This window comes from Orcinus orca, chromosome 16, assembly GCF_937001465.1.
Source record: "Orcinus orca chromosome 16, mOrcOrc1.1, whole genome shotgun sequence".
In the NCBI taxonomy this organism is placed as follows: Eukaryota; Metazoa; Chordata; class Mammalia; order Artiodactyla; family Delphinidae; genus Orcinus; species Orcinus orca.
In genome coordinates this window covers 27,469,287-27,483,574 of record NC_064574.1, presented here as the reverse complement: position 1 = coordinate 27,483,574, position 14,288 = coordinate 27,469,287, and the positions used below count along the sequence as shown (strand labels likewise).

Genomic DNA, 14,288 nt, shown 5'->3' with positions numbered 1-14,288 from the left:
GCCGCCGGCTTTAGCCAGTAATATTGGGGCGTGGACTGGATAAAGAGTTTGAGAGACTCCTTCACGATTGGCAGAGAATCTGGGGGCGAGACTATGTTGCTTGCAGGGGACTCGATGTTAAAACGAAGTGAATTCCTAAGAAAAATCAAAGGCACGATGCACAACTACAGGGAGAATTATAAACTAATGAAGAATTTCCTTCCGTGAAAGTTTTGGGGAAGTTCAGGACGCGCGCCTGTTACCTAAATAGACTCCCTCTCTCTCCGGTGGGTAGTACCACCTTTCCCAGTGTGTAGCCGACCGTTCTGGGCCTTGTGGTAATTTCCTCTTTCGAGTTGTTGCAGCCGGCTCACGCAGTCGCACTACATTTCCCAGGAGTCTCCGGGGCCGGTTGTTTTCTTGTCCCTCATCCTGACTTCCGGCCTCCCTACGATCTCTAGGGCCAATCGGAAGGCTGGGATAGCTGGTTCCCGGCACTCTGATTGGTGCGTTTGACTGGAGAATCTGGGTTCAAATTTTCAACGGTACTGAATGAGTCCCGCGGCGGGTCTTCCTGGCGGTCGGTTGTCAGCGCTGAGGCGAGGTGAGCCGAGGGGAGAAAAGGGGAGCAGCTGGGGCGCCGGGCAGCCTGCTCCCTGATTTCCAAGTGGCTGGAGGTCTCCTCCTCCTCGAGGGCTCAGTTTCTGGGACGGTGTGCTGCTGGGGCGCCGACCTGACCCGCAGAGCAGGAGCCGGGCTTCCGGCCACCCTTCCCTTCATGACAGGATTTCCCCGGCCGGACCGGGACTAGCGGGCTGTGTCTACAGGTAGAGGCGGAGGCCGGCGTGGGAAATAGGTGGAAGGAGGAGTTGGGGGAGGCTGTGGGCTAAGGATAACGGTAACGACAATTATATTATTACCCAGCATACATGAAATAAGCGTTTACCGGACCAAGCACTCTGCATTTTCTCATTTAATTTTCGCCCCAATCCAGTGAAGTCGGTGCTAGTCTTAGCCCTCCTTTATAGGAGGGAAACCGAAGCCCGTAATCTAGATACATTTCTCGAAATGGGTGATACAGTAGCCCCACCCGCCCTCAAGACGTGTGACATTTGGTGGAGGAAAAAGATGTGGCCACAAACAACTACATTTCAAAACTGTTGTGCAAGATAGAAAGGTAAATGAGGTGAGAACATAATTGAGGACAAGTTTAATTCCACTTGGAGTTGTCTTTCTATTTGGGGATTTAAAATTCATTCTGTTTTATCCCTATCTGCCCAGCCCTCTCCCTTTGTGTGTTATCAGTAGGTATTACTGCTTTTCTAATTTCCTGTCCTAAAACACTTATAGATCAGAGAGGGAAGGAAAAGTGAACCAGGCTGTAAAATTGTAGGATTGTTTTTCTGGTTTCTTGATACATGGTTTCTTTTTCTCACCTACAGTTTCCTAGTACTTAGGTACCAAGGACTTCCTCCCTGTCAGTCCTGCTTAGGACAAGACAGCATCTGAGTGCTCTGCTGATTTTGCTTTAAGACCATCACTTGGCGTTCTCCCTGGTTCAGCCTTACCTTGTTGACATTCTATGGCCTTTCAATTTGTCTCACTCATCAGATGTCAAAATTCAAACTGTTTGCTGCAATACTAAGGATATTTTTGTGTTGTGGCCTCGGTGTATCACCCCCTGTCAAGCCACCTCTAAATCAAACTTACGTTGTTTTGGAGTTGTACTGTGGGTGTGTCAATTCAGTATTAAGTTGGCACTCTTGGGATCAAAATTATTGTGGCTCCCAGCTTACTTAGCTAATTAATTGACCTTTGAGGTTGTACTGTGTGCTCACTATTAGATACTGTGTGTATACAGATGAATGGTTTCTGGTATGCTTGAGGCCAAAAGTCTGATTCAAATTGACAAGTGACAATTAGAACAAGACAAGAAAGCATCTGAGTGCTCTATTGTTTTGTATTGTAAGCACCCTGGCAGTTTAGAGGTGAGGGAGATCAGTGAGGCATAAAACAGGCAAGGGTGGCTTTGTGAAGCAGGTGGGACAGAAACCGTTCTTGATAAGGAGAGTTTAGTTAGACAGGAACCCGAACAGTCTTGGTGCCTGTTAATCACCCATTCAATATCTGTTGAATTGGAAAGACAAGAAGGCATTATCTAAATTGACTACAAAATTTCAGGTATGAAAAACTGGATATATTGAATTAGATTGGTAAATTTGTTTAAACTTTCAAATCATTTAAAGAAAATAGTTATTTTGGCCCACCTTATGCTTAAGTCTGTGTATTCCAACCTTAATAAAGTTAGTTTATCCCGCAGCTGCAATTAAGCTTCAACAGGAGACAGGATTATGTGGGAAGATCCTTCATTTCTTGTTCAGGTATCAGGAGAGGTTCAGAATCCACCTATATTTCCTATATGTATTTTTTCCTCAACCTTTCCTGGGTCTCTTCCCTAATTCTTTTTTTTTTTTTTTTAATATTTGGTTGGGTTTATTTTTGGGTGTGTTGGGTCTTCGTTTCTGTGCGAGGGCTTCCTCTACTTGCGGCGAGCGGGGGCCACTCTTCATTGCGGTGCGCGGGCCTCTCACTGTCACGGCATCTCTTGTTGTGGAGCACAGGCTCCAGACGCACAGGCTCAGTAGTTGTGGCTCACGGGCCTAGTTGCTCCGTGGCATGTGGGATCTTCCCAGACCAGGGCTCGAACCCGTGTCCCCTGCATTAGCAGGCAGATTCTCAACCACTGCACACCAAGGAAGCCCCCTAATTCTTTTTGAATTGCTTGGGAAGAAAGGAGGAGGAGAGATTTAAATGTCCTTTGGCAAACTGAATTTTCTTTGCCATATGGGTAAAGGTAGGAAGCAGAATTTACTACAGGGAGATTGAACAGGCCAATCAATTCTTTTTTTTATAAATTTATTTGTTTATTTTTGTCTGCGTTGGGTCTTTGTTGCTGCGCACAGGCTTTTCTCTAGTTGCGGAAAGCGGGGGATGACTCTTCGTTGCGGTGCGCTGGCTTCTCATTGCGGTGGCTTCTCTTGTTGCAGAGCACGGGCTCTAGGCGCACGGGCTTCCATAGTTGTGGCTTCTGGGCTCTAGAGTGCAGGCTCAGTAGTTGTGGCGCTCGGGCTTAGTTGCTCCACGGCATGTGGGATCTTCCTGGAACAGGGCTCGAACCCGTGTCCCCTGCATTGGCAGGCAGATCCTTAACGACTGCGCCACCAGGGAACAGGCCAATCAATTCTGTGAATAGATCTGTGTCTGAGACAGATCAGCAGCTAGGGTACTTTGTGAAAAAAGTACAGATAACTGGGAGGGGTTCTGTTTTTGTTTGTTTGCATAGAGAAACTTGATTATAGGGGGAAATTAAAGATTAGTGAGAAAGGTATAAAATTGTATTATCATTATTGTATTATAAATTGTATTATACATTATTATCATTGTATTAGTGAGAAAGGTATAAAATTGTATGTAGGAGCGTAATTTAGAAAATTTATAAAATGCTATTTCTACTTTTTAATTAATTTTTTTTAAAGCTAAGTTATTTTTTTTAATATTTATTATTTATTTATTTTGGCTGTGCTGAGTCTTAGTTGTGGCATGTGGACTTCTTAGGTGTGGCACACACGCGGGATTTAGTTCCAAACCCCAGCCCCCTGCATTGGGAGCGTGGAGTCTTACACACTGGACCACCAGGGAAGTCCCTATTTCTACTTTATTAAATTTAAAAAGGTAGTAGAAGTTTTTTCATATTTTGAGTGTGCCTACTCTTTGTCCTGATGTTTGAATAGGATAGAAGTGTGCACTGCAACCCCTTGATGTCAGTGTTCCTAAGTTGCAGGTTTCAGAAAGGTTGCTTTAAAGTGGGAGCATGTAACCACAAAGATACTGGGAAACAGCACATGTACACTAAAAAACTTGAAGAACATTTTTACACTAATGAAACAACAATCTTTTAAGAAGTCTGGCATTTGGGGGGATCCATGCTCTTTAGACCTTAGCTCTCAGAGCACTCTTTGGTTTTAAGAGTGGGTATCCTTGGTATTTTATAGCAGCGGTCCCCAACCTTTTTGGCACCAGGGCCTGGTTTTGTGGAAGACAGTTTTTCCACGGATGGGTTTGGACGGGGGTGGGGGGTGGGGGGCATGGTTCAGTTGGTAATGCAAGTGACAGGGAGCGGCAAATGAAGTTTCAATTGCTCGCCTGCTGCTCACCTCCTGCTGTGCGGACTGGTACTGGTACGTGGCCCGGGGGTTGGGGACCCCGGGTTGGGGGGTTGGGGTTTTATAGCTCCTTCTGTTCTCTGTTAACCTTTTTTACTACAAAGAACTTGAACCTGTTTCATCACCTTTCTGCTTCTTCTAGGTTCTTGATAAGAAGTACTTTCTAGACTTCAAGATTTCAGAAGAGAGGTGAAAGAGTATATTGCAACTTTGAGTCAAGCCTGTAGACAGGTGGACTGACAGACGGATTAAACCACAGGTAAAGCTGTATCCACAGTATTATATTAAAAAGGAATAAGGGGGACATTAATATATTAGCTTCAAAATTCTTTAAATAACTAGCTTATCTTTAGAAAGTAACACTTATTTTGGAAGAAAATTTATTTAATATGTAAAAGCAAAAGAAAATAATGTCACCCAATGTCCTACCTCTCAGATAAACTATGGCTAGCATTTTGATAGATTTCTTTCCAAATTTTGGAGGGTATCTGTATTTGGTTTTAAGAAACCATACTCTAATAACCTTCATTTTTTTTCATTTAATGATTAGGTTATGAAATTTTTTCATTTCATTAAAATTTTGTGTAACATAATTTTAATGGCTATATATTATTCCATTATATCGTTCTACCATAGTATTTTACCCAGTGGAACCATTGGTCAAAAAGAATGCATATATATATATATATTTTTTTTAGAATGCATATTTTTATTTTCTTAATTTTTAAAATTTATTTATTTATGGCCGTGTGACATGTGGGATCTTAGTTCCCCAACCAGGGATTGAACCCGTGCCCCCTGCATTGGAAGCGCGGAGTCTTAACCGCTGGACTGCCGGGGAAGTCCCAAAGAATGTGTATTTTTAAGACTTCGGTACGTAGCACCAAATTGCTTTATAGGAAAATTGTGCTGATTTACACATCCACCAGCAGTGTATGTTCACACAGGCACAATTTTTTATTTTTAAAATATAGATTCAAATGGTGCAAAAATCAAAATAATATAAAAAGGTTTATAGTTAAAAACCTTCCAACCCTCTCATTGTCTACCTCACTCCCTGCCGCCTCATTGATTATCACTTTTTTAGGGTGTGTGTGTATGTGGGTGTGTCTCTGTCTGTCTGCTTTCCAAATCAGATACCTTTTGAGGGATATAAATCTCTACAGGACTGAATGATTGAGATTTGACTAGGATTGTAACCTCCTGTAGCCCCACTGTCAACCCTTACAAACTCTTTCAGCTTCTTACTTTTGGAACATCAGCAAACTTTGGTATTAAAAAGATCTGTGTTGTTATTTGGCCTAGAGGTAAATGGCATCTTTGATTTCTATCCAGGTCCTGTTAGTCATGTAAGAGTGGATTATGGTTTATAGAGTTCTGTGGATGAATAAAAAAAGCAGAACTGAATTTGTAATCCTTCAAAAACAGTGATAAGAAACTCACAAGTTTGGGAGGAAAATGGTAGAAAAATGTATTTGCTTGAGATTTCTGGACAGTGATGAATTAGAACAAGTGTCCATGTGTCCTGTGCTGACTTCTAAGTGCTTGGACAGTGAGAGATTGTCACTGGATTTTAAAATGACCCAATTTTGGAAGCTTCATAGATCTGTTTCTGTAAATAGATCCGATTTCATCATAGAAGTTAGCAAACAAATGTGGAAACACAAAGTCCATTAACTTCCTTCAGACTTAGTTTGTGACTTTGATGAACATTTAAAATTGCTGTCTGTATTATGTTGCCATTTACTGTCTCCTGCTAATCCTTATGTACAAGAAAAAGAAATGTAGGTGTTTTCTCCCTGGTTAAGATGACAATAACTCAACTCTAACTTGTGGTAGTGTAACAGGATCTCTTATCCCTTGTGAAAATAGGAGAGGGTGTCCCTGGGGAAATGGCACTGCCTGGGATGCGACCATTTTAACTAACTACACTTCTAATGAGATCTTGCCTTACTCTGTTTATTCTATTACATTACCATTTATTTAACTCATGATTTCTCCTCCAATAGAATTAGGCAATACACAGTTCACAAGCTTGTATAGTGAGGTACTTGAGATCATTTATCACACCAAAGTCTTCGTTTTGCTCAGGAGCTGCTAGTCTCTTTCAACCTTACTTAGACTGCAGCCTTTTACAGCTTTCCTCCACCCGCTCTGAACCTGCACCTTTTGATTTACAGAGCTTGTCATGGCTGGTTATTTTTGGTTTGATAGTGAAGAGAGACAGGGACCCTTGGAGGTTAATTTCAGATGAATGTGGAAATAGGTTACTTTGCTTCTTTTGCAAGCTTCCTCAATTGTGTACTTCCCCCTATTTGTTTTCCCTTTCCATTTATTTCTTCCCCTAGAAAAAGTCAATATTCATCTTTAGCCTGTAGAACTCTGCAGGTCTATCTGTATCTTTTATGTATCACTTCCACCAGGAAGCCTTCTCTGACCCTCCTTCATCTATTCCCCTTCTCTGCACTTCCACAGCAAAGATCACCCTGTGTCAAAATTACTGTGAGTTCCTTAAGGGAAAGGATTATATATATCTTTTCAATCTTTGTTTTTTGGAAACAAAAATTAGCCATGTGATGTGATGGATGGCACTTGATAAGCAGTTTTAAAAGGAACCTAACTAGTTCATAACATATGGGAGAAACCTTTACCTGTCTATCATAGGATTATTGGTCAGGAAGAGCTATTTCTTCACTCAGAATGGTTCTAGTTTTGCAAGAGTCTGAAGTTGTGGTGGATTCAGATAATTTTGAAATGTGAAGCCGATTCTCTTGCTTGGCAGCTTGATTTGTGTGGGGGAATGTGGTTGACGCATGTGCCTTTTTTTTTTTTTTTCAGTGAAACCTGTTGACAGAAATTCAGTCTTGATTAAGCGGTGCAGGAAGGCATCCAGTTCCACCTTGCTTGGGGCTCTCATTTAAACAGTTAGCTTTGGCCTTGGCCTGTTCCATTTCCCACTAGTCTTTTAATTTTTTTTTTTTTTTTTTTTTTTTGGCGGTATGCGGGCCTCTCACGGTTGTGGCCTCTCCCGTTGCGGAGCACAGGCTGTGGACACGCAGGCTCAGCGGCCATGGCTCACGGGCCCAGCCACTCCGCGGCATGTGGGATCTTCCCGGACCGGGGCACAAACCCATGTGCCCTGCATCGGCAGGCGGACTCAAACACTGCGCCACCAGGGAAGCCCAGTCCTTTAATTTTTGAAGGTTTCACATCCTAATATTTATTATTTGTGGGAGAGGCAGCGTAGTGACGCTAGCATAACCCAGTAGTTACTTTTGGTTTTGTTCATGTACTTGTGCCATCACTCTTTATTGAGGAGAATCAGACTTCTCAATGGATATATATTTATCTGTTTGTTCCCCTCTTTTGGTTGGGGGGTGGGGGCAAGGGGCTGTATTAGACCAAAAGATAGCTCAAAAGAAGCTTTTTGAAAAAGAGGTCGTTTATTTTTTAATATCTTTATTGGAGTATAATTGCTTTACAATATTATGTTAGTTTCTTGTACAACAAAGTGAATCAGCTCTAAGTATACATATATCCCCTTATCCCCTCCCTCTTGAGCCTCCCTCTTGAGCCTCCCTCCCACCCTCCCTATCCCACCCCTCTAGGTCGTCACAAAGCACCGAGCTGATCTCCCTGTGCTATGGAGCAGCTTCCCACTAGCCATCCATTTTACATTTTGGTAGTGTGTATATGTCAGTGCTGCTCTCTCACTTCGTCCCAGCTTCCCCTTCCCAGCCTGTGTCCTCAAGTCCGTTCTCTACGTCTGCATCTTTATTCCTGCCCTGCCACTAGGTTCATCCATAGTGTTTTTTTTAGATTCCATATAAGGGCGCTAGCGTACGGTATTTGTTTTTCTCTTTCTGACTTACTTCACTCTGTATGATAGACTCTAGGTACATCCACCTCACTACAAATAACTCAATTTCATTTCTTTTTATGGCTGAGTAATATTCCATTGTATATATGTGCCCCATCTTTTTTATCCATTCATCTGTTGATGGACACTTTCATGTCCTGGCTATTGTAAATAGTGCTGCAATGAACATTGTGGTACATGACTTTTTTTTGTTGTTGTTTGTTTTTTTGCGGTACATGGGCCTCTCACTGTTGTGGCCTCTCCCGTTGCGGAGCACAGGCTCCGGACGCGCACGCTCAGCGGCCATGGCTTACAGGCCCAGCTGCTCCGCGGCATGTGGGATCTTCCCAGACCGGGGCACGAACCCGTGTCCCCTGCATCGGCAGGCGGACTCTCAAACACTGCGCCACCAGGGAAGCCCCATGACTCTTTTTGAATTATGGTTTTCTCAGGGTATATGCCCAGCAATGGGATTGCTGGGTCATATGGTAGTTCTATTTTTCGTTTTTTAAGGAACCTCCATACTGTTCTCCATAGTGGCTGTATCAATTTACATTCCCACCAACAGTGCAGGAGGGTTCCCTTTCCTCACACCCTCTCCAGCAAGAGGTTGTTTTAAAAAATAGTATTTTGGTTTTAAAATTTCATCTAAATAAAGATAAGGTATATTTAGGTTTCAGCCCCCTTCGCCTTTTAACCCCCACCGATCAAATGCAGTCCTAGACCTCAGAGGACGTCCCTCCTTCAGATGCGTGAATAGTCTACTCTGGAATATCCACTGAGAGGTTCAAACTAACCTCCATCTTGTTTACAGCAAAAATTTATATGCAAGAGTACAAACTTAGAAAAAGAGAAATTAAGGGGTGATATTTTAGTTTATGAGAAGATTCAGCTCAGAGTTTTCCTGGTATACTTAGAATAGGGTTTTTAATTTACCAAAGTGTTCTTTTTGCACAACTTGTCAGGAATACTTAAGTTTTCTATAGAGCAGAGTTTATTTCTGTATTTGTCTAACAGGTTAGTAAGATTTGGTTACGTACCTCATTTTTTTTTTTTTGGCTGCACTGTGCAGCATATGGGATCTTAGTTCCCCGACTAGGGATTGAACCCGTGCCACCTGCAGTGGAAGCACAGAGTCTTAACCACTGGACTGCCAGGGAAGTCCCTACTTGCCTCATTTTTGAAGGAATATTTATAGGAAAACCCTGTATATTATAGTGACCCCAGATTTTGGAATCCTATTAACCTGGTCTTAAAACTCAATATTGCTACATACTAGTTGGTGATCCTGGATCACCAGGATCCTGGAGTAGTTGACCCAGTTCCTTATTTGTAAGATGGTGATGACTATATCTACCTTATACATTGTTAATGCAGTTTAAATGAGATGATTTATGTGAAGTGCCTCGTAAAGTGCTTGGCCTGAGGTAGACAATCAGTATTTGGAAGTTATTATTATCTGTAAATGGTTTTGTCTCTCGCTCCTTGACATTTGATATTGATCTACATAAATATCTGTTTTTAAATAAATATGAGAGGCAGTGGATAAGGACACTCCCTTTAGGGCCTGTCTGGGTTTGAATCCTGGCTCTGCTACTTCTTAGCTTCATGACCATGAACAAATAGTAAATCTTTCTGTGCCTCATTTTCCTCATCTGTAAAATTAAGATAATAACAGTACCTACTTTACAGGATTATTGCGAGGATTTAGTGAGTTAATATATGAAAACACTGTTTGGCTTGTCATAAGGACTCAGTAATTAATAGCTATTATTTTTTTAGGTCAATACACAGGAACATTTTATTTTATTTTTATTTATTTATTTATTTTTATTTATTTATTTATGGCTGTGTTGGGTCTTTGTTTCTGTGCGAAGGCTTTCTCCAGTTGTGGCAAGCGGGGGCCACTCTTCATCACGGTGCGTGGGCCTCTCACTATTGCGGCCTCTCTTGTTGCGGAGCACAGGCTCCAGACGCGCAGGCTCAGTAGTTGTGGCACATGGGCTTAGTTGCTCCGCGGCATGTGGGATCTTCTCGGACCAGGGATCCCTGTCCCCTGCATTGGCAGGTGGATTCTTAACCACTGTGCCACCAGGGAAACCCTGCCCCTTTCCCTCTTTTATAACCTGAATGGGAGCACACACTTGTGCATTTTGCTTTTCTCACTTAGTAGCTCTTGGAGCTCATTTTGTACAAATCACATCTGTAAAGTTATCTAATATTAAAGTTACTTAATATTTCAATATATGGTTGTGCCATAATTTATTCAACTAATCTATTGGTGGAATTGGGGTTTTCAGTTTTTTGGCTTTTATGAACACTGCTATGTGAATTTTCTTATATTTACATATGTATAAATACATATCTGTAAGATAAATTTCTACATTTGGCAAGATGTATCAGAAAGAAAAATGTAAATTGCCCTCCACAGGGGCTAGCAGTGTAGCTCCGTAATTAAAAAAAGGAAAAAAGGATGTGAGGGTTTAAATTTGAATACTTTCCAGGTGGTTTTCAGCAGCATGCTTTGGTGGAATCATAGTTTTTAGGAGGCTAAGTGGGGTTGCTGCATATTACATTCCTGCCTCTTCCCTCCCCCAGCTTTGGTTGTCTTCATTACATTCCTGCCTGGGAAGTCTTCCCAGTGACCTGGGTTAGGCATTAAGATCATGGGAATCCAAGATTTTCCCATGTCTTCCAGCATGTTTGTTCACAAGAACTGGAAAACTTCCTCCTTGCAGCAGGGGAATTTTAACCACTGTCAATTGCTGGAGAATCTTTCAACAATGTCCTTTGAATAGAGATGTGGTCAAGGAGAGGAAAGGTATCAGTAGGTCAAAAGGCAGTGATAATATCATACGGTAGTGTATTTCATAGCACTCAAAATACCTTCTCACTTGTTTACGGGAAGTAGGTAGGCGGAAAGGTGGAGTGACTTGCCCATTATCATATACATCAAGTAATGCCAGGGAGAGGGCTAGAATTCTGGATTTCTATGTTGGGATTGTTTTTGGCTTTAAGTGAAAGAAAATGTGACTTTAACAGCCTATATGAAAAGAGTTTTATTGTCTAGAGGTAGGTGGTTGCTGATATTTGATCATCAGTGATCAATAGCTCAGTGATATCAGGGCCATTGTATGTTATTCTCTTGATCATTTACTCCTGTGTATATGATGGCTGCTATAGCTCTAGCCATTACATCTGCCTTCAAGGCAAGAAGAAAGCTGAAGGAAGAGGGCAGGAGCAAGGGCTGTAGCTGTATCAGGTAAGTACGAGTTTTCCTATGAATCCCTCAGCAGATTCTCATCATTCTCATTGGCCAGAACTGTCCCATGGCTACTCCAAGCTTGGAAGCTTGGCAATCAAGGAGGTGACTTCTGTTACAGTGCACTTCTTACTGTTTTGATGCTGTTCAATGAAAAGTATTTAATCATAACTTGACTTAAGCCACGTCATCTCTAATTTTCATCCTTTTTTCTTTTTAATAAATTTATTTATTTTTGGCTGCGTTGGGTCTTCATTGCTGCACATGGGTTTTCTCTAGTTGCAGTGAGAGGGGGCTACTCTTCGTTGCGGTGCACAGGCTTCTCATTGCTGTAGCTTCTCTTGTTGTGGAGCACAGGCTTTAGGCGCGTAGGCTTCAGTAGTTGCGGCACCCAGGCTCAGTAGTTGTGGCGCGTGGGCTTAGTTGCTCCACGGCAGTGGGATCTTCCCGGACCAGGGCTAGAACCCGTGTCCCCTGCATTGGCAGGCAGATTCTTAACCACTGCACCATCAGAGAAGTCCCTCTAATTTTCTTTATACTTATGGTTTATACTGTAAAATTTAAATATTTATACTGTCTTATTTATTGAGTCTAATAGGTCTCCTGTCTAGGTTTTAATTCCTTTGTGTCTGAGACTAGATCTACCTTTTGTATGAGACATATTGTCTCATCCTTGAATATTAGTGAGAAAGGAGCTCCGATATTATCAAGCCCACATTTATGACCTCTAGCAAGTGTGTAATATGAGTGGACTGCTAATAAATAGCTTATTGAGTTAAACTGAATAATGAAAGTAGAAATAGGGGAGAATGAAAACTTAGAAGGAGGATAATAAAGAATCCTCTATTCAGGGCAAAAGACTATGAAGAATGGATCTACTTGGAAAGAAATACCGTACTATTTTCTATGCAAACAGAGACTATAACTACATTAACATGCTTCTCTAATTCATAGGGTGAGAGGGCAGAACGATATAGGAAAAACACTGTGCTGAAGTCAGGGGCCTCAGTTCTAGATCTAATTCTGCTTTTATATAACTGTATGATATTGGGAAGTCTTCTCCCTTACCTTCAGCTTCCTCTTCTAGGATGGAAATAATAATTGATGCTTTAGAGGATTGTTGAGGGTTATTAAAATAGTACAATTTAGTACCTCATGGTGTCTGGCATGTATAATCACCTTTGGGAACTGTTTTTACCATAATCATTAGTAGTGTTGTGTGATCTTGGAGGACCCCGTTTCGCTTTAATTAATCTTTATCTATAAACTTAAAAAGTTAGGTGTTATTTAAAATTCCTCCCAATTCCAAAATGTCATATTTCTACATTAAGTTCCTCAGTCGGCACATTGTTATAAAGGTATCTGTGGAGTTGTGGCTTCAGTGAGTTCATAAGAGAGACCATGGGAGAATGAGGTTCTCTGGTGTATAGGTTGATGTCACTATATAAACTAAATATCTGTCAGAAAAAATTCCTTCTGAATTACCCAAGTCCACTGACAGAAGCTAATGAAATGATGGCTAAACCACTGAGCAGCAATGAGGTTGGGTGGAATTAATCTCATGATTTATCTCACAGCCTAGGTATAGTGGTATAAAATAGAGAAAATGAGCACTGAGGGCTGTTAGTGCCCAGAAGAGAACGGGCACACCTCTCTGGTAATGCTAGTGGGTATTACTCTTCTGAGGAATGTTTTCACAGTATGTGTCAAGAGCCAGCAATTCCATCTTTAAGAATTTGTCTTGGGACTTCCCTTGGTGGTGCAGTGGTTAAGAACCCACCTACCAATGCAAGGGGACATGGGTTTGATCCCTGGTCTGGGAAGATCCCACATGCCAAGGAGCAACTAAGCCCGTGCACCACAACTACTGAGCCTGCGTGCCACAACTACTGAAGCCCGTGTGCCCTAGAGCCTGTGTGCCACAGCTACTGAGCCCATGCGCCGCAACCACTGAAGCCCACGCGCTCTGGGGCCTGCGTGCTGCAACTACTGAAGCCCGTGCACCTAGAGCCCGTGCTCTGCAACTAGAGAAGCCACCGCAAGGAGAAGCCCGCGCACCGCAATGAAGAGTAGCCCCCACTCGCCGCAACTAGAGAAAACCCACCCACAGCAACAAAGACCAAATGCAGCCAAAAACCCCCACATGGGCTTCCCTGGTGGCGCAGTGGTTGAGAGTCCGCCTGCCAATGCAGGGGACACGGGTTCATGCTCTGGTCCAGGAGGATCCCACATGCCACGGAGTGGCTGGGCCTGTGGGCCGTGGCCGCTGGGCCTGTGCGTCCGGAACCTGTGCTCCGCAGCGGGAGAGGCCACAACGGTGAGAGGCCCGCGTACCGCAAAAACAAAACAAAACAAAACAAAAAAACCCACAAAAACACAAAACATAAATAAATAATAAAAAAAAGAATTTGTCTTAAGGGAAGAATTAAGAATATGTACAGAAATTTAGCTACATGGTTATTCTTCTAGTAGTATCTTTAAAGTGAAAATATTGGGAAAATCCTAAAATAAGGGATAAGTAAATTGTGGTTGCTGATATATCTATATTTATTGACAAGGAATATGCTCACGATATGTGAAGCAAATTCAAAATGTCAATGATCCCATTTGAAAAAACAAAATGTGTGCGTGTGTGTGTGTGGAGAGAGAGAGAGAGAGATTGAGAGAGGTATCGTGTGTGTGTCTGGAGCAGTGTGGCACTGTAGATTTTTATGAAACCTATTTTTGTGATCTAATTTTTTAAAATGGTCCATCCTATTTCTAAAATAAGGGCTTACAGAAAGGTACTTAGTTTAATAAATGTGTATGCAAGTTGTTACTGATATCTACTTCTCTTCCAAGATACAGAATACTTTTAAGTACATGTCATTTCATGGATGAAGACAAATGGCTCATTGGGTTTCATAGGGAAATTATTTACCAGTGAGTGTGGCCTTTCGGCTATTTTCCACATTACTTCCAGCTA

The 14,288-nt window shown here is 42.1% G+C and overlaps 1 protein-coding gene across 4 annotated transcripts in view; it reads left to right on the top strand.

Annotated features, from left to right (window-relative positions):
• The first annotated feature begins 471 nt into the window (after positions 1–471).
• Positions 472–14,288, top strand: part of TPX2 (TPX2 microtubule nucleation factor) — a 58,585-nt gene continuing 44,768 nt past the window's right edge. For 3 of the 4 annotated variants that reach the window (XM_049698813.1, XM_049698812.1, XM_004272693.4), the window contains exons 1-2: positions 472–583; positions 4,345–4,461. The gene's annotated coding sequence lies outside the window, so the exon portion shown is untranslated. The other variant, XM_033433451.2, reaches the window with a different exon arrangement.